At 48.3% G+C, this 20,435-nt stretch overlaps 1 long non-coding RNA gene across 9 annotated transcripts; it reads right to left on the bottom strand.

The window, feature by feature from the left end:
• Window positions 1-332: 332 nt before the first annotated feature.
• Window positions 333-20,304, bottom strand: LOC102546363 (uncharacterized). 9 transcript variants are annotated; one of them, XR_010055633.1, is made up of 6 exons: window positions 18,520-20,304; window positions 16,727-16,833; window positions 13,384-16,494; window positions 12,150-12,213; window positions 11,236-11,396; window positions 333-585 (listed from the first exon to the last, which is right to left on the bottom strand). It is a non-coding gene; the product is annotated as an uncharacterized LOC102546363 (long non-coding RNA). The 9 variants fall into 9 exon arrangements; XR_010055630.1 differs by having other exon boundaries at window positions 700-11,396; window positions 13,384-13,453; XR_010055631.1 differs by having other exon boundaries at window positions 2,910-11,396; window positions 13,384-13,453.
• Window positions 20,305-20,435: the final 131 nt, after the last annotated feature.

Genomic DNA, 20,435 nt, shown 5'->3' with positions numbered 1-20,435 from the left:
AATTCCAGCACCAGGAGGCTGAAGCAGGAGGATTGCTAAAAGTTTACTGCCACGCCCAACCCTGGAACATCCTTACCCAGATCTTAGCAAGCACTACAAGCTGGTTTTTAATTTGTTTATTACACTGCGAGTTTCCCTTTTTCACCCGAAGGAAGGACTTTCATGGCTGGTCTTTGGTATATGGTGGCAGTTGATCTGATTGTGGAAATAACTCCCAGGCCACTACAGGGTGGGTGATGTAAAAAGCTAGACAGAGGGGTGACTCACATACACAGAGGCAGTACTGAGCCCAAGGCCATGAAATTTTACCACGCCACACAGAGGATGGGTCAGTTCAGATGAAAGAACCATTTTTTAGAAAGTTTTATTAATGTCTTTAGATTGGGGTTGCCCAGAGTCAGATATCAGACCTGGGTGGGGGATCTGGCCCGGTGGCTGCCTGGCTTCAGTTCTGCACCCATGTCTGTTGGTGAGGACCCAGGCAGATGCCCTGGTAGGTGGGTTGGCTGACTTGATGCTGGACCAGGGCTCCGTCCCTCACCAAAAGCAGATGTTCATCTCTGGATCCCTGTCGCAGCGTGCAGCCTGAACAAATAAAAGAATGACCACAGGTTCAGAAGAAAGAGGGGCGGCATCGCCTTTCCCAGCTTTTCAAAGGAGAGGCTTCCAAAACAAGACTCTTTAGATTTGGAATCATACCTCCTAAGAAGCTAATTCTTTCCTTATGTCTGGAGCTTGATAAAAACAGGCTCCTTTGAACGCAGTCCCGTGGTGTTACGTGTATGACGGGAAAAGTTCCCAGAAAAAGCTCCCAGGGTCGTTTGTGGGCAGTGCCTGTGAACTGGTGCAGCCCTTGCTCAGGAGCACCCAGACAGGGTTGGGCCGTGTTGGGGGCGGCAGGAACAGAGAGAGGGTGACACCCTCAGACCCTGAGGGTGGGAGTGAGGCCACTGAGGGCTGAGGGGCACTTGTTAAAGTGAGAAGTGGGGTGTGCAGGGGAGGGGGTGGGTAGACTAGAGGCTAGGGCTCCTAAGAAACAGAGAAAACCTGGGTAGGGACACAGAGATAAGGGTCCAAAGGAAGGAGGGAATCAGAGGAAGTGGTAGGAGTGTGGGGGTGGGAAATGGTGATCCGAAGTGGCCACAGGAGGAGGGGCAAGGTAGGGAGCCAGAGACCTCAGGGAAAAGGATGTCAAAGGAAAGGAATGGAAGGGAGATGGGGTCCTGCGTATCAACAGAGACAAAGGTAGGAGTGGTGGGAAGATAGGGGCCTAAGAGAAAGATGTCCAAGACAGACAAGGTGAAGTTGCAGGCTGGTCTGTCAGTGAAGGTCCAAGTAGCTATTCCCAGCTGTGGAGGGGAAGGAGTTGGCAGTCCTGTAGGAGTGTAGAAGGGGAGGGTGGCGTTGGTGCTGGTGGGTATGCCATGAGGTAAAGAAGGCACCTGTATACAAAGCCCAGACTGTGATCTGGAGACAGCTCGCTGTGGCTTTTGCTGACTATCCCTGTGGAACCTGAGTGTGAGTACAGCTGTGTCTGTGTCCCTAGCCTCTTGGCCACCAGAACCAGACCAATTCAGGACAGCCAGCCATGGAAGGATTCCTCCCCAACAGCTGCTCTGGGGTCACTGCAGAAAGGACATTGGTCAAACCCAGCATCAAGGATAGGACTGTGCCTGGGGAAAAGGGACACAGGCTTCTAAGGCAGATGTGGTCCATCACCAACCTCCTCTGTCAAGTAACTCGGTGTTCCAAGGTGTTCGACAGAGTGTGTTTAGATGCCTGCGTCTGGGTGTGCCTTGTGTGTGTACTCAGATGTGATGGGTTGTCTGTTATCCTCCGTGTGTTTTCACAGGGGTGTGACTTCCTGTGTGTGTTCTCAGGCATGTGTACTTGGATGTGTTAATCTGTTGGTGTTCTTCGGTGTATGCCAAGGTGTGGCTGTTCTCATGTTTGCCCTGTGTGTGCTTTGGGTGGGTGGTGCACACTCTTGTGTTCAGAGGGATATCTGTGCACTGGACGCTGTCTTGCTTCCCTCCCTGGTGAGGGGATCCTCTCGTGGATAGCCGCTTTCACATAATTTCTTAAACACTATCACTTCCTGGGGACTTTGGCACTAAAATAATGACAGTCCTCGGCCACCCAGAACCTTAACTTCCCAAAGGTTATTTCCCAAACCTTAACTTCAAGGAACCCTATAATCCAATTGGGAACAGTTGGGCAGAGACAGTGTCTTCCTCCACTGACCAGTTGATGGCAGTTCCCTCCATCTTGGTTCCCAGACCCACTGAACCCACTGTCCCACCTCCATCTCCTAGAATGTTCTAGATGGAAGGAGTAGCTATCTTGCTGAAGCCTAGCTTTGGTCCTCCTATTGAGCCTCCCATGTCATGGGCCCAGAACCACAAAAGACCCTGACCAAGGGCTGCTGCCTCTCCCAGTGAGACATGGTCCTCACACCCACTTTGCACACCAGTGCCCACTCCTGGGTCCAGCTGGGCTTCAGACAGTCCGAGTATTATACAGTACGCAGCCGGTACCCATAGGAGGGGGATCCTCTCTTCTCTGCCTGTTTACCAACACTCTCTACGTGGACACCTGCTTATACTCAGCCCCGGAAGGAGGCTGGGCCCAACACTCTTGGGATGCTCACTACAGACTCAGCCAGCTATCAGTTCTCTGGAATCCAAAAGTTGTTCATGACAAGGATGTCGGTGCTGTCTGTCAGCAGCACTTGACCCTCAAGAATGGGGTCCGCTGCTGTTTGGAATTGGTGAATGTCTCCCAAGCCGTCAAGTGTTGAGATATGATCCTCACTGTGAAGGATGAGGAGGGAGGGGAGCTTTGGAAAGTAATTTGGACTAGATTCGGTCTACAATTGTGTCCCAGTAGCATGAGAAGAAGACAAAGACCTGAAGAGACACTGTACGTCCCCTTCCTCTTGCCATACCGATGCTACAGCCCCTCAAGACTTTGTCAGTCGAGTCTCTGGGGCAAAACCTTGACCTTGGTCCAGGAGCCTGGGAGGGATGAAATCACTCTCATGGATGACTGAAGAGCCTCGTGTGGGAGTTCACACCTACAGTCCAAGCACAAAAGGGGAAGAGCTCGGAGTTTGGGGCAAGCCTGCTCCCTTCTCCTTTTTTGAGACAGGATTTCTCTGTGTAGCCTCCCTCAGCTGTCCCAGAACTCACTTTGTACACTAGACTGGCCCAGAACTCAGAAATCCACCTGCTTCTGCCTCCCAAGTGCTTAAAGGCCTGAGCCGGATTGTTTCTTTTCTTTGTTTCAAGTCTGGAGTCTGGTCTAAATAAGCAAGCTCCAGGCTACCCTAGCGAGCCTGTCTCAAATAACCAAACAACAACAACAACAACAACAGAGAGAGAGAGAGAGAGAGAGAGAGAGAGGAGAGACTGAGTCAGGTTCTGCCCCAGGGTGGACTGTATACACACACACACACACACACACACACACACACACACACACACACACACACACACAGAGTACATAGCAACGACTTGAAGAGCCTGGAGAGATAAGAAGACGAAGGATACGGGATCAGATACGGGACACCATCCAGACCATCCAGACCCCGACGTGTGCCCATCACAGCAGGAAAGGAGTATTGTGTGGGACTGATGGGGGCACCAGATGACAGAAATTTTCCAACCTCACACCTGCCACCTGTTGTTGACCAAAATGACATCATGCCATGTTACCTGTATATAAGTCACTTAAAGTGAACTAAAAGTTAGACGGTATCACCCATGTGACAGAACAGAGCACATGGTGAATTGGCCATTGTTATTAGATTTATTTTATTTTTCTGTATGGATGATTTGCCTGCATATTTGTGTATGCACCAAGTTCACGTCTGGAATTCCAGAAAGTCAGAGCATATTGGATCTCCTAGAACTTGGCATCTGGAGTTATAGGTGGCTATGAGCTGCCATGTGGGTGCTGGGAACCTAACTCAGGTCCTCTGCAACAAATGTTTAACCACCGAGCCATCTCTCCAGCCCCCAAATTGGTCATTACGGGGCCAAATGTCAGATGGTTTCCTGGCGTCCAAGAGAACAGGGAGCTGCATACACGTTTCCCTGCATACACAGAGGCAAACTTAGTAAGAGGAACCTGCTCCCAGCAGGACATCTGCAAGGGGCTGGCCTTGGGGTTCCTCCCTCCAAATAGGCTGCAGTATCTTGGTACTTCAGTGGTCATTTCTGAGCCAGTCCTGGTTCTGGCCGCCTTCTTGTATCCAGAGCTTTCATAGATTAGACTGACTTCAAGATCCTTGTAAGTGTGGGCTGGCCTTGAACTCTGGTCTCAAGCAATCATGCTTCATCCTCCTACGTAATAGGTTGGCTGGCTTCCTGTTGCCCTTAATTGATTTTCACTAAACATATAAGCAGTTGTGGGTTTGGATTTTTGCCATGTTTTCCTTCTCTTGAGCTTCTGAGTCATTTTAATTAAATCTATCTTGTCTTACTTTTTTTTTTAAGGGCTTGCTCTGCAGCTCAGGGTAACCTTGACCTCTGAGCAATCTTCCCACCTTTGCCTCTCGAATGCTGAGACTACAGAGCTGCACCATTGTGCCAGGCTCGGACAGGACAGGGTAGTGTCCATCTCTAACTAAATGCTTCTGCACTTGGGAGGCAGAGGCCGGAGAACCGGGCTTCAGAGCCAGTCTGAGCTCCTAGTGAGTTTGAGGACAGCCTGAGCTACATGCAATCCAGTTTCAAAACTCCAAAGATACCTATTTAATATTGATTACATTTATTTATTTATGTCAGACATACAAGATGGGGGAAGGAAGGGGTGATGCACATAGATGAAGGCCAGAAGACAACTTGGGTTCTCTCCCTCCACCATGGAGGCTCTGGGAATCGAATCATGGCATCAGCTGATGACCTTAGCCACTGAGCCATCTCACAGCCTCAAAAACATTAAAAACAAAAGACAGAAGAGGACAAGGAAGAGGAGGAGAAGGGAGGAGGAGGAGGAGGAAGGGGAGGAAGAAGAGGGGGAAGAGGAGGAGGAATTTACTATGTGACCTATAGAATGCACTGTAGCTGAGACTCCTAATCTCAGATTTCACATTTTTGTGGAGCTCAAAGCCGATTCGCCACCGCCGCCTTCCTAAGCTGTCCGCACGGAGACTCACAGAAACGCGTGCATATGGGTTTCATTTGTTTCCCTGCTGTAAATCTGAAATCCACGACCTCCGCCGGAATGACTCTTGCACTGCTGGCTTGTTGCCCTGATGGGAGTCACATGGAAACCTCCGTTTACCAGCCTTGGTGTTAGGAACCAGTTTCAGTTTTCTCAAGGTATTCTCTCCCTTCAGGGCCCACCCTGTGTGTGTCACTCCTTCAGGGGACAGTCCCAAATCAGGCAGCTGACAGCAGATGAGAAGGGATTTGGGATCGGGCAAGGGTTTTCTTCCTGCTTTGGTTTTGTCTCGGTTGGTTGTCTTTTTGACCCAGGGGCTCACTGTGTTGCCAGGTTGGCCTTGAACTAATGATGATCCTCCTGCCCCAGCATCCCAGATGCTGGGGGCAAGACTTGGGCTCTGTGCCTTATCCTATTATGTTTTTTGAAACTATAGGAGAGAAGAACTCAGACCAGCAGCCTTACAGTATGTGCCAGGACTGAGTCAAGGCCAGGAGCTAAGAAGAGCATTCAAGGCTGAGTTTAAACTGTGAACCAAAGTGCCAGTCTCAAACACAGTTATTCCTACCATCAAGGCTTCCAAAATAAAACATTCTGAAAGAGCAAAATATCACAAAAATAGACCAACAAAAAAAATCAAAATCTTGAAAATTTTCATTTAAAGATTATATTGTTATTATTATCATTGTCATCAGCATTATCGTTACATTCACTTGTCTGTGGTGAATGCTAGTGTTATAGTTCCTGTGTGGAGGTCAGAGGACAACTTGCAGGAGTCAGGTCTCTTTCTACCATGCAGGTCCCCAGGAAGAAGACTTGGGTTGCCTGAATCTTCTGAACTCTTTTGGGCGGAGACAGAAGACAAAAGGCTTAGAATTCATTGGTGGGAAGTGAGGCAGGCAGGCTTCCCTTTGTCTGTCCTTCTTTGTGAGACAGTGAATAAACCTGTCTCCTCAGTATTTAACTTGTTACTAGGGCTAGTGGGCAAGCCTAGCATTTACTCTTCCAGGTGGCGGTGGGCCACACCTTTAGTCCTGGCCCTTGGGAGGCAGAGGCAGGTGTATCTCTGAGCTCAAGGCCAGCCTGGCCTACAGGATTCCAGGATCCCCAAGGCTACACAGAGAAAAAGAATGATTCCAATCCATCAATAAAGAGCATAGCTAGGGACCCAGTGGAGACAGATTGGCAGTCACCTGTCCTCCTCGAGGTGCCATGCAGGGCAGAGGGAAGGCTAGACTCAAACATCAAAAAGAAACACTGAGAAAATGAATCGCAAGTTGAAAAGGGAAAACAGAAAACTGACCTTCACGTAGTGAATGGCACATCACCAGAGGTCTCCAGCTATGACAACACATGTCATGTGACATGTCATGTGATACCATATGATGAACCACATCAGCAGCCAACAAGCCTCGGTGGTAACTAACTGCTCTAATTGGATTTAAGACCTTCTCAACAGGAGAGAACCAGTTCCTGAGCTCTCATTCTCTCTCTCTCTCTCTCTCTCTCTCTCTCTCTCTCTCTCTCTCTCTCATACACACACACATACACCACAAATAACAAATAAATATAATTTAAAAATAGGCCCAAAGTCTCTGACCGCAGTGCTCCTTGCTGACGTCAGATAAGGCCCACCCTTCTGATGACAGACAGAGAGACACAGACACACAGACACAGCAGTGCCACCCAGATACTTGAGAGCTTGGACTATTTCTGCCTTCAGATCTGTGACATTTAGACCCTTTATCCTCTAGAGCTGTGGCTAGAGTTTTAGACTGGAGGGCTTTTGGTCTTTGAGGGGTTTAGCTTGGGATGGTGGCATTCAGGTGTGTCTTTCAGGATTCTGCTTGACTCCACTCGTGTGCTGCCTGACTCTAGAGAAATGCTTTCTTGAATAGGTCTTGAATAGGTTCCACACACAAACATGCAGACAGATAGCAAACACTCAGTTAGGCACACTAATTCAAGTGTCCAGGCCTGGCTCCTGTGGGGGCTTCCTGCTTTTTCCAGATTTCTCTCCTTCCTAGTGTTCTGTCTCCCTTCCCTGGGGCTGTTGTCCCACATGCCAGAGATGAAGGCTATGGCTTCAGTGTGTATGGCACTCCTCTCTGGACCACAGGGGGCTGCGTATCTAGAGTCAAACAAGTTCGGGGACCTGAAGGGTTCGGATGTACCCTGTGTTGAGATAGAGAAAGGAAGTGGCCCACGAGACCCGTTCCAGGATGTACCATGTGGTTTTAGGTATTAATTCATTAATGGGCTTGGGAGAGCCCACCTGAGCTTGGCGACAAGGACATCTTGACACAGATGGTGTTAGAGCAGCCTCACCACCCCCTTCTCGGAGCAACACACCACATCTACTGGCTTCTACATACACAAGAAAACTCGTGTAACTGAAGCTGTTGATGTTGAAGCAAATATGGGCATCTCCTTGCAGAAACAGAGCATGTATTTCGCCTGGGTGTGCGAGGCACACTCCCCTGAGTGTGGTGCGAAGGGAGTTCGTCCAGAGGGCCTTCCCCTCAGCAGTTCCAGGCCCACAACATCAGTAACTGTTCCCAAGGTGTCTCCACTGTAACATTCACCCTCTACTAAAAAGCCAGCTGACATGAGCAGAATACATTTTACAAATATATGAGTTTCTCAAAGAGTAAATAGAAATATTAAAAGGGGGGTAAAAGCCAGCTGGAAGGGGATGCAGAAGGGCAGGCACTGTGGGAGGGCTCAAGTAACCTAAAGCACTAAGTCTGGGCACCAACGGTAGTACAGCTTTCAGAGAGACAAGCATCTGTGCCTCTGCTCCTCTGAGCCTTTTAAACTGGCTGTTAACCATTGATGCTGAGTATGGAGCCTATGGGCCCAAGTTGTGGCCTCACTATGTACAGGACAGAAATTGGTCAGTACCCTGCAACTTAAAAGATGTTACTGTGCCCCTCCCTGGGGACTAGCTTTCATGGTACCCGAAGGCACCATGCAGGCTTTCAAAGGAGGGAGGCAGGCAGCAACCCTGCCCAGCTATGACACCTGTGAACCACATCAACAGCCAGCATGGCCCAGTAACCCTATCTGTGCAGTAGCACATAGACCTTGGAGGTAACTAACTGCTCTATTTGGATTTAAGGCCTCAACAGGAGGGAAACCATGTTTGTACTTGAGACCTAACCACCTACTCATTGCTAGTGAAGTCATGGTTATTGGAGGATACGCTACAACCACCAATTTACTAAACCAACGTATTCTCTAACAACAATCTACAAACATTTGTCCTTACACCCACAGAAGAGTGTAGTCTGTACCCCTCATCACAGAAACTTCTCTTTGTGACGGGCAGAGACCGCTACAAAAACCTACAACCAATCAGTACACAGAGTTGTGAAGCCCAGACACAGTCAGTACATCTACCAAACATTGACACCTGAGGCTCAGGGGTAATTGCAGAAGAGGGGGCAGAAAGATTGTATGAGCTGGAAGATCAGGGACTTTGCTGTGAGATCTGTCTCCTAGCAACATCATAAGCTACATCCATAAAGTCTCACCAGCATGACTGTCCAAATGTAAACTGAACAAGGACCTCAGCGAACACGCCAAACAGCACGGGGAGGAAAGCCCATCCACGGTGAGGTCAGCCTACATAAAGAACTACAGGCAACTGAGTAACGCTGGGCACAGCAGAGGCGGTCCGCCCAGGGAAGAGCATCCCGATTGGTTGTCCAGTGCCAAATTGTCAGCCCTGAAAATACACATACAAGTAACATTATATGGACCAACAGGCTCTATCTGGGAATATTTTTGTATATACGAAGACATAAAGGCATGCAATAACAGAAAAACAAGGCCATGAATTTGAAGGAGAGAGAAGGGGCATATGAGAAGGTTTAGAGGAAGGAAGGGAAAGGAAACATGTTGTAATTAAAATACAATCTCAAAAGTAAAAATAGAGTCCACCTCATTGGTGTCCCAGGAGAAAGTGACCACAGCTTTTCCAAAATCCACACTCCTGTTTAAAGAATGGTTTTAAAAAAAAAAAGTCCCAGCCTGTGGGACAATCATTCAGGCTACGCACAAAAAACCAGGTTTGGTAAAGACAGCTGTGTCTGTCTGCCACCGTGTCTATCTGTCCCTGGAGGTACAAACCAGGACACAGGAGCCCATCAGAGGAAGGAGCAAGAACTCAAATGGGAGCAGAGGGTCACTCCACCATCTTCTCAAGTCCAGGAAGCAGGTGGTGCCTCATGGTGGAGACCAGAGAGGTGTGACGAGAGGTGAGCTCCACCCCAAGCGGAGGCTGCTCATCAGACTTCCCACCACACAGAAGGGAGGTGGCAGGGTAGCCCTGGGTGTGACGACTGTCCTTCGAAGATACAGATCACCTGCAGCCTGTCTCACCTTTCCTGCCCTCCACTAACACATGCCTTTTCCTGCTTAGGTGCTTCTTTGAGTCAGAGTACAGACCTTTCACAGGTCTCTCCGGGGGCAGTGTTGGCATCCTCTCTGTTGTGTGTCATCCAAATAGACTACAGAGCGTTGGTCTTCCTCATCTGCTCACTCACCTCAGCTGGGTTGTATCACCTCCTGCCTGGATAGTCTACATAGGGCCTTCCTTTGGCCCCATAAGTGCCTCCAACCTTGAGGGTACAGGACCCAGGGAGACAGTGACTGCTGGACTTTCCCAGAGACATCAGCCTGGCACATTCACAGCCAGATCTTATACCAGCTGAGCACCTTCTTCAGAGAAACTGAATTGTCACCTTGCTACTGTCAAAGGCACATAGTGAAGAGCTGTGGGCAGAACTGGACTTCAGGAGAAGGTCAGGAACTTCAGCAACCAGCTTGGCCCCTCTATGCCCGCCGGGGTCTGTTCAGGCACCTCAGGGGCTAGACAGCCTTCCAAGGAAGCCTGCTCCACATTAGAGCAGTGTGTCTAACTGGGTTGAGGTCTAGTCTCGAAGAGCCTTGAGTGTATGACCTCCAGGATCACAAGTAAAATGCCTGGGTCAGCCTTGGCTTCCATAGGGCCAGGCCTGGTCCCTTTGCAGTGTCTCCAAGAGAGTGATGCAGGGCCTGACTCCTCTGCATACACACAGTTAACACATGTAAGGCACACACATGTGCACAGCTTGGTCTCTGTTTAAATACACCTCAGGGAGGGCACAACCTAGGATCGGCCTCTGTAAGCACAAGCCTGTCTCAGATCTCTCTGCCTTTTATCTGCACAGGGGCAGGCAGAACAGGAAGTCCTGGGTCCTTGTTATTTCCGGGGCTACTTCCTGCACCAGTGGACCACCAAGACCTTTCCCTGAGCTCGACAAGAACCACTCAGACCTGAAAAAGAGATGGCCCAAGAAGGTGGTGTACCTGGCAGCCAAGTCCACAGGAGAGGGTGTCGCTTTCAGAACCAAGTTTTGAGGCCACCCAGGGAAGCTGAATAAATCAGGTTGGAGTTTGAGAACCAAGTAGATTTCAGCCTTCCTCAGAACCCAATGAGGCAGGTTTTAGATGCTCCTAAACGTACGTGTGTGTGTGTGTGTGTGTGTGTGTGTGTGTGTGTGTCTCCTTGTATGTCTGTGTATGTATCTGTCTCTGTGTGTATCTGTGTCTGTGTCAGGTGTTCGTGAACCTGTGTATGTATTGTCTCTCTGTTTGTGTGTCTGTATGTTTCTCTGTGTCTGTTATGTGTTCCTGAACATGTGTATTTGTGTGTGTGTGTAAGTCTCTCTTGTGCATCTGTCTCTGTGTGTGTCTGTCAGGTGTTCTTGAACCCTTGTGTGTGTCTGTCTGTTAGTATGTATGTGTACGTGTATATGTCTCTGTGTCAGTCTCTGTGTCATGTGTGTTTATCTGTGTTTGTGTGTATCTGTATCTGTGTCAGGTGTTTGGGAGGTAGTCTGTGTGTCTTTGCATGTGTGTCTTTGTGACCACACAGGGCACAGGGAAGGCAAGGGTGGGAGTCAAAAGCCAGTGGCTAGAAAATCCAGGCCAAGTAGAGAAAAGAGGAGCTGGGATAATAAAGCATATTTTATATCTTAAACAATATTAAGTATACCCAAAGCTTCCCAGATTTGTGACCTGCGGTCTCTGAAAATCTTCCATCACTTTGAATCTGTCCCATTCACATCGTTGGCAGTTTATTTTCATAGTCCTCATGGCTGGAGCTTCCCCAGATCCACTTCCTGGGAGCTTCACCCCAGGAGACAGGGATCCACTGGGAGGGCTCCTCTGTGCTCCTCCTGGAGAGGAGTGGGATGAGGACTGGGGTTAAGTTTCAGTCTTTGCCTGACATGCTCACTTCACCAAGGGGAGCTGAGCCCCCACAATCAGAACCAGCTGTGCCTCAGGCTGGGATGCTGGGGGTGCAGTGGCCATGTCTGCCTGGTCCCACTTCCCCAGGGAATACTTTCTGAAACCTCTCAGTTTATAGTCAGGAAACTGAGGTCAAAAATCCTGATCCAGAGTTCGAGTCACTACAGGGTCTCAGCCCCTCCCCCACCCTGCCTATTGAGCCTGTAGAGTGCGTCTGGCTGCAGAGACCAGGAAGCAGGACTCCAGGTATCAGACTCCAAGCTCTGACCAGCAAGTCTGCTGGCATTATTAGCCCCAGAAAGGGCTGTGACAGGTCCTGTGGACACACTGCACATGTGTCCGGATTTTCTGGTTGTGACGAGATGCCTGACAGGAACAACTTCAGTGAGAGTATGTCAGGGTTCATGGTTCCTGAGCATCCTGTACCCCTCCATCTGGCCCCAGTGTCAAGCCAGTGTGGGGAGCTGGTGCGACTGAGCATCCTGCAGGAGCAAGTGTGGGACAAAGCTGCTGGCCTAGTGGTGGAGAGGCAGACCCAGGAAGGAGCTGGGGACAGGCACATAGGTCACAGCCCTCAGGGTGTGTGTCAGTGGTCCTCCCCCAGCCAGGACCACACTCTTATGGCTTCCTCAGCCCAGAAGTCATCACTAAGTTATCTGATAATGAAGTCAGCGACTTACCAACACCATTCAGCTACTCTCCTAGATTTTTGTTGCTGTGTTCAGAATCTGTGACCAAAAGAAACTTGGGGGAGAAAAGGGAAGGATTTATTTGCCTTACAAATTATAGTCCATCATCGAGAGAAGTAGCTTGATTCGGAAACCATGGTTTCTTTCTGCTTGTTTCCAGGTTCATGGACCACCTGCCCAGGGTGGGGGCTCAACCCACAGCGAGCTAAGCCTTCTTCTATCAGTTAACAATCAAGAAAATGCCCCGCCCATAGACATACACAAGCCAATCTGATGAAGGCAGTGCCTCAATTGATGTTCTGTTTTCCCATGTATATCAAGTTGATGACCAAGATTAGCCATAGCAACTGGGAACTAAGGGTAAACACGGTAGTCTGGAGGCACATTTAAGCATAACGCCTTAAGACTGACCAATGGGTCTGGCAGCTCTAGCCTTAAAGTCCATTGCTTACTGCTTATACCAAGGGCATTAAAAAAAAAAAAAAAACCAACAAAAAGAGTCAGCCATGTAACAAATGTTCCACAAGGAATGAAACTGACCAGAAAGTCCCTGTCTCCAAAATCCACAAACTGGTAGACATAATTCAGGAAATAGGATGATGGAGGAGGAGCTTGAGCACAGGGTAGGGAGGACGTAAGGAAAGGAGCATGGACACAATGGAGGAGGATGAGGAGGAGAACACAAGCATAGTGCAGTGGGAGGACTCTGAGGGAGAGAGCAGTGTAGGGTATTCTGGACACTAGGCTGGATGCTCGTTAATGCTGTTCGTTTGTTAGTTTTTTGAGATAGGATTATTATGTGCAGCCCTGCCTGTCCTGAGACTCACTCTGCTTGCCTCTGCCTCCAGAATGCTGAGATTAAAGGTGTGTCCACCATGCCTGGCAGCCAATGCTATTTTAAACAATATTAAGTATACACGAAGCTTCCCCGTGTTGGTAGGTTTGTGACCTACAGTCTATGCTGCCCATCACTCTCCATCTTTCCCACTTATGTCTTGGCAGGTTATTTTCATATTAACCTTAGGGCACCTTGGCAGGGTTCTGTCTATCATCCTGTGTACCCATTGTAGCAAAGACCACTAAAATCCCCCCCACTGCTTGTGGAGAGTGCATGGATACAGTGTATCGCTATGGAGAGTGCATGGATACAGTATATCACTGCGGGAACTGCTCAGGATTTAAGCATCAGAAGAGGGTTAGCTAGGTGGTGGCATAGATAATGTACCTGCTAAGCATGCAAGAAGACCCTGAGTCCATCAACAGCACCTCATACTCTGCCTCCGAGACACACAGACCTGTACTCACAGACACCAGGAAAAAAAGAAATAAAACAGATTTGCTGTCTGCCACCCACATGCTTGGGACCATGCTTGGTCTTGTAGTATTTGCACATATGAAACAACTGATGATCTGAGGTCATGAGAAGTCCATGACTCATTCCCTCACCTGCCCCATTCACCTGCAGCTAGATGGCTAGGAGGGACTTCACTGTGCTTGCTCTTTGAGTGTGGCCTGTCTGTCACAGGAAGGCACGGGTGTCACTTACCTACTTCGACATCACAACTCTCAGAAGCTTCACATTTCAGATCCTTTTGGATTCTAGATTTTCAGATTAGGAATGCTTCGCCTGCCTCAGTGAGGGGGAGAAAAATCAAAGTATTTCTGGCTTGCTCATCAGGAATCCACGTCCGCAGGCTCATCGCCGCCTCTTTCAAAGGTTCCGGTTCAGCCTGTTCATATGAGCTCCTACCTGCTTGTACATGTCACCAGGGCCAAGGGGCATTTCCCTGTCATATCACCCATATCTCATCACCGCCTGCTCTGGAGGAGCCAAGAGGAAGAGCAATCCTGGCCCTGACCATGTTCCCCACTGAGAGGCTGAACTTAGGGCGCGGGGCTCCGGGTGAGGCCCGAGGGGGAGCATTCCAGGCATGCCGAGCTGGGAATTGACTCTGCGTGGTGGGTGGTGCCTCCGGAGGCCCCTGGCTGACCCTGCAAGAGTAGGAAGGATATTCTTCTGCCCCCAGACTCCTACTTGGCAGCAGAGTTCAGGGGGCCACCAGACCTTTCCCTCAGTGCAGTATGGGGGAGGTCACCAAATCACTCTGCCTGTCTCTGCTACCTCACACAAGAAGGGTGGTTGGCCACACCTTTGACAATGAACAGGCACGCAGAAGAAACCACAGAGGTCAGCGTAGGCAGCTCAGCCCCTCTGCGTATCTCAAGCTGCCCTGGAGGATGGTGTGGTACCTGCACACACTTTCCAACCGCAGGCATCTGCCTCCTGTTTCCCCAAGTTCAAAGGCAGACAGCTGGCAGGCAGAAGGAGAGTGGCTAGCCTGCAGTTGGGCGTGTTGTCTGTCTGGACAAGCTGGCCTGAAAGGGAGGAGGTGTGGCCCTCTGGCCCAGCCTTGACCCAGCCCTGCTTTGATTGAAGCCATGTGAAGGGTGGGTGGGCAGACAGCCAGGGCTCTGACCCTGGACAGCCAGGGCTCTGACCCTCAGGAGAGGGGCAGTGATCCTTGCCAGAGTCTGTTCGAGCTTTTTACAAGGCTGGGCACATTCTCCTGGTCTGAGTAGTAGCCCTGGCTACTACAAAGGAGGATGGGGCTTGTGGCTCAGCTCAATAGGGACTTCAGCTGTAGAGGCTGGGATGAAGCTCTCAGAGCATCTCAGCTGGACAGCGGAGGACAGTGACCTGCAGGGAGCTCTGTAGTTTTACAAGTGGACCTACTGGATACTGGGCTAGCCAGTCATTCAAGACTCTCAGTCGCTGTAGTACTGTCCATCCACCTATACAGTGTGCAGTGTTTATCAAGGGTTCACATGGGGGACCAGGTCCTCCAGGGGCATGGTGACACAGAGGAGAGATCAAAACCCAGAAGACTCCATATCTGGGCAGAAAGGCAAGGGAAATGTTGCTTACATCTTGTGGACAGCACTCTGTAAGGGGCCATAAGGATGGGGGCTGTGGACACTGATGGACAGGTAAGTGGCATTAAGGGGTATTGTCTCTGTGACATCTGGGTGTCCCTCATCCCAAATATCCATCTTCTCTCCTGCAGAATGCCCACTGCCAGCACCACAAACAGAGCAAGGCATGCGCCTTACTTTATATTGTGGGTTGAGCCCAGTCTCCAACTCCTGAGCATTTAATCCTGCAGGAAGTGGCCTTTGAGCCACTTCTGAGCCAGGACTGCCTGAAGCCCCTGCAGGGCTGACACGAGTTTTCCTGGAGAACAGAACAGGAATCTTTCCACCCCACTCTCCTGAGGTCAGCCCCTAGACACATCGCATAGTGCTAACTATACCATGCCTGTTACACGGTATGTGGTGTTCATGCTACACGGTGGGTGGTGCACACGTACACAGGGCACTGTATACACCACTTAGTGCATGGTAGGCTGCTGACTGGTAGCTGCTTAAATTCTGGGGTGTTGGACCCTGCCCTAAGTAAGGGCTCACCTCACTTACTCTATCCATTGATACAGAGTCCGCTGCCCTCCTGAATGTAAGTCTGTCCTCCTCTGATTCCTATCTCTGTGCCTAGAGGGGTCCTGGTATGCTCTGATGGCTGAGGGAATGAGGAGCCTCCTGGGAGGTTAGAGCCAGAAGGGCCAGGCACATTCTGTGTGAGGACCATGGGTGGAAGGGACAACCAGAACTCCAGATGCATGGATTTGATGAAAATTATGTAAGATGCAAAGAGACACATACTTCCCTGCCACCGACCCCCAAAGTTCTCAGCCAGGTAGAAGCCAGCCATCTAATGGGGCTTCTCCTAAAGTGAGGCCCAGGTCTGCCCTGCTCCCATCTTCTTGTTCCCCATCATCTTGCCCAAAGGGATGGAGCCTGGAAGATAAGACTGCTAAGAGAAATGTAGATCATGGAAGCCAGTAAGCAGGATCCCTCCACAGTCTCTGCATCAGCTCCTGCCCTCAATGCTTCTGATGACTGACTGTTGTATGAAACTGTGAGGGAAATAAACCTTTCCTCCCCAAGATGCTTTGGTCATGATGTTTTATCATAACAATAGTAACCCTAACTAAACAGACCATAAAATTTCCCAGCCTGCAATGTTCCTGCTTCCAAACCTCCTGAGGGGGTATCTCCCCATACCCCTGAGCTGCAAGGCTTGGCCAAATACAGTTGGCTCAGCCCTCTGCTCTGACCAGCATCGAAATATCCAGCAGTTCCAGCTGAGGCACTAGCTTCAGAGATCAATCTCTCCCTTGACTGGGGAATTCAACTGAGTTTGTAGAGTGCCTTCCTGGGGTACGTGATGTCCTCAGTTACTCCCCAACATTGCCCAAAGCCAGCCTGGGCTACATTAAGCCTGGGGGATAAGAGAGGGAGAGAGAGAGAGAGAGAGAGAGAGAGAGAGAGAGAGAGAGAACAGAAGAGACAGAGAGAGAAAGACAGAGAGACAAGAGACAGAGACAGATCACTCCAGATATTATAATGACAGCAGGAGAGCCCCACCTCCTCCTCACCAGAAGTAGATATCCCAGACAGAAATCCAACAAAGAACTTGAGAACCAACTGCCCTGTAGATCCACAGTACTTACAAGACACCAGCAGAATTATTTCACCCAATACCTGTGGTAAATGGGTTCTTCTCAGCAGTTCATGAAACTTTCTTCAAACCAGATCAGATTTTAGGCTCAAAGCAAGTCTTAATAAAGGGAAAAAAGAAATAACTTTACTATATTTTAAGATTGATATGGAATAAAACTGGCAAGCAAACAAGAGAAAGTATTCAAAGTTATGAACACTGGACAAAAAACACTTTTGAGTGGTCATTGGAGAGGTTCTGGGAGGAGATACAAGATTCCTAGGCCCAAATGTGAAGGTCGCCAGAACTTGCAGTGACCGCCATGGACTCTGCAAGAATGGTGCAGAGCTATGAGTTCTTATACTGAAGAAGTCAGAGTGTGAGGGGGCGACTGAGAGGTGCTACTCAAGCTCAGCCCAACACGAACAAGTGGAACCCCAAATCAGCAGAATAACAGAAACAATAACAATCCGAGCTAAGAATGATGAGACAGAGATGGAAAATACAAGTCAATGGAGTGAAAATCCAGTTCTCCCAAAAGGGTAAACAAGAGTGGCAAACCCTTAGGCAAACTAAGAGACAGAGAAAGAAGGCCTCAGTAAAATTAGAGGGAAAGGATTGCATGCTACAGCAGATACCACTGACGTTGAGATCATTAAGGTACATTTTGAAATTTTATATCCTAATAAATCAGAAAATTACAATAAATGTATTTCTCAACATGTAAAACCTACCAATACTAAACCTGAACAAAGCAATAACAACCAATTAACTTACAGCAGTGTAACCACCTCCCTGCCAAAAGCCCAGGGCCATACAGACTCACTGAGGAATTCTCCAGGCCTTTAAAAAGTCAATCAGTTTGACATACTGGCACACACCTCTCATCCCAGCACTTGGGAGGCTGAGACAGGAGGATCTCTGAGTTTGAGGCCAGCCTGATCTACATAGCAAGTTCCAGGACAGCCAGAGCTACATCTGAGACAGTCTTTTTTAAAAAAAAAAGAACTAACAAAAAGGGAAATGGGGGCTGGAGAAATGGAGGACCTGAGTTTGAATTCAACACCCATGTTGGCTGGCTCAGAGACCGGCACATTCTTTTGTCTTCATGGGTGAGTGCATGTGCACATACACACAACACACACACAAATAAAAATAAAGTAAGATTTAAAAATAATCGACAAATGGGACTGTATCAAATAAGTATCTCCATATAACAAAAGTAACAGCACCAATAGCTATTCTGTAGGACAGGGAACAATGTTTGCCAGCTATTCATCCAAAGAAGATTAATAACCAGAATATTCAAAGAACTCAAGTATAAACACCAAAAAGAGTGAAGAACATATTCAATGGCTAGGCAAATTAACCAAATACACACTCTTCAAAAGGAAAAATTACAAATGGCCAATTAACACATGAAAAAAATTCAACTACCTAGCCATTAGGAAAATGCAAATTGGGCTGGAGAGATGGCTCAGTGGTTAAGAGCACTGACTGCTCTTCCAGAGGTCCTGAGTTCAAATCCCAGCACCCACATGGTGGCTCACAGCCATCTGTAATGAGATCTGCTGCCCTCTTCTGGTGTGTCTGAAGATAGCTACAGTGTACTCATATACATGAAATAAATAAATCTTTTTTTTTAAAAAGGAAAATGCGGGTTGGGGATTTAGCTCAGCGGTAGAACGCTTGCCTAGCAAGCGCAAGGCCCTGGGTTCGGTCCCCAGCTCAAAAAAAAAAAAAAAAGGAAAATGCAAATCAAAACTACGTGGAGAGTCTCCTTACCCTAGTTATAATGGCTCTTACCAAGAGGGAAGATGCTGATGTGCACAGAGGGTGGGAGATCTTTACAAATGGACATTAGTGTAGCCATATTGAAATCAGTATGGAGTTCCTAAAATACTAAAACTGTGGTTGTCATATCATTTAGCTACACTACTTCTGGGTGTCTATTGAGAGGATTCAAGGTTAGAATACCATATTTATGGTGTCACTGTTTACAATGATGAGGTCATAGAGCCAGCCAATGAGGTCACAGATAAAGCATAGGTGACAAACATTCACAATGCAGTTTTATTCTGCCACAGAGAAGAAGGAAATCATCACATTTACAGGAATATGGGTGTCACTGGAACCCATTATATTAAGGAAAACAAACCAGATTCAGAAAGACAAATGGTGCGTGTTTCCTCTCATTTACAGACGCTTGAAGGGGAAAAGACTTGAAGGCAAAGTAAGGCTGTTAAAGAAAAGGGAAGGAGGTTGGGGGAGGGGAGTGTGATAGAGCGTCTCTCTTGGTCTTTGTTCTACTGTGGTGAAGAGCCAACATGACCAAGGCAATTGTTGTTAGGAGAAAGCATTTAATTGGGGTCTTGCTTACAGTGTCCATTATAATCATGGCGGGATATGAGAACTGCATCCTGATCCCTGGGTAAAGAAAGAGACTCTAGACTTGGCACAAGCTTTAGAAAGCTCAGAGCACACTCCCCTGACACTTCCCACACTTCCTCCTACAAGGTCAGATCCCCTAATCTTAGTCCTTTCAAATCATGCGGCTTCTGATGACTGAGTATTCAAATATCTGAGCCTAAGGGGGCCATTCTTATTCAAACCACCACAGTGTCCTAGTCTGTTTTCTTCAGCACTCGGAGGACACCCTGACCAGAATCAAAAGGGTTTGTTCTACCTTTTCAGCTTTCAATCTAAGTCAGGGCAGAAATGCGATGAATCTAGATGCAGGAACTGAATGAAACAGAGGGTGAGGAGGATCACTGCTTCCTGGCTTGCCCCACAAGCTCACTTTCTTAAGCCTTCTAGGACCACTGGGCCCTCCCACATTAACCATTAATCAAGAAAAGGCCAGTCTGATGGAGGCATTTCCTCAAGAGCAGCTCCTTCTTCCCAGACAACCCTAGCGTGTGTCAAGAAACTAACCAGCACATAGTGGGGAGAATATGATCAAAATGAGAAGGCTAGACTGACTCCATGACGTGCTTCAAATTGCCGGTTCAGGAGACTAGTCAAGAACTGGGCAAGCCCAGGAATGTCACTTACTAGGAAAAAAACCAAAAAAAAAAACAAAAAACAGGCTTCAGGAAGCCAGTCAGAAACTGCCCTGCCATCAAAAGTTGCCCTCCACCTGGCCTGAAGCAAGGGCAATGGGTCAGCAACAGTTTCCAGCCCCAGTGCCTCAGTAATGATTCTCGAATGTCCCTAGAGACTGAGTAAGATAAAGGTCACCTACCCCAGAGTTCTCCTAATATGCTTTAACTTGGTTGTCTCCATCTTGGAAAGGGAGACCCCAGCATGCTGGACTTCTACAGAATAAAACACTCTTTGCTTTTGTATACTGTTTGAATCTGAGGTTATTCTTTGGCGAATCATGGACTCTCACAAAAAGATATTGCATGCATGCCTGACAATACCACTATGCAAACTCATTATTTTGTATAATTAATAAATGCTAATTGAAGGAAACATAACATTTACCATCATGCACGTGTAAGTGTATGATTGAATGGCATTAATACATTCATAAGTTTGCACAAACACCAAGGCTACCCATCTGTACAATGAAAATATACCCACCAAATGGCAACTACCATTTCCCCAGGGATCACCATTTTGTTGTCTATCCTTACAACTTTGACTGAAATAAGTAAACCAGTTAGACATAGGGAAGAGTATAAGGACAACAGAGGGGAGGGGGTGGTGTCAAACGA

This window comes from Rattus norvegicus, chromosome 10, assembly GCF_036323735.1.
Source record: "Rattus norvegicus strain BN/NHsdMcwi chromosome 10, GRCr8, whole genome shotgun sequence".
Taxonomy (NCBI): Eukaryota; Metazoa; Chordata; class Mammalia; order Rodentia; family Muridae; genus Rattus; species Rattus norvegicus.
This window is presented reverse-complemented; position numbering and strand designations above follow the sequence as displayed.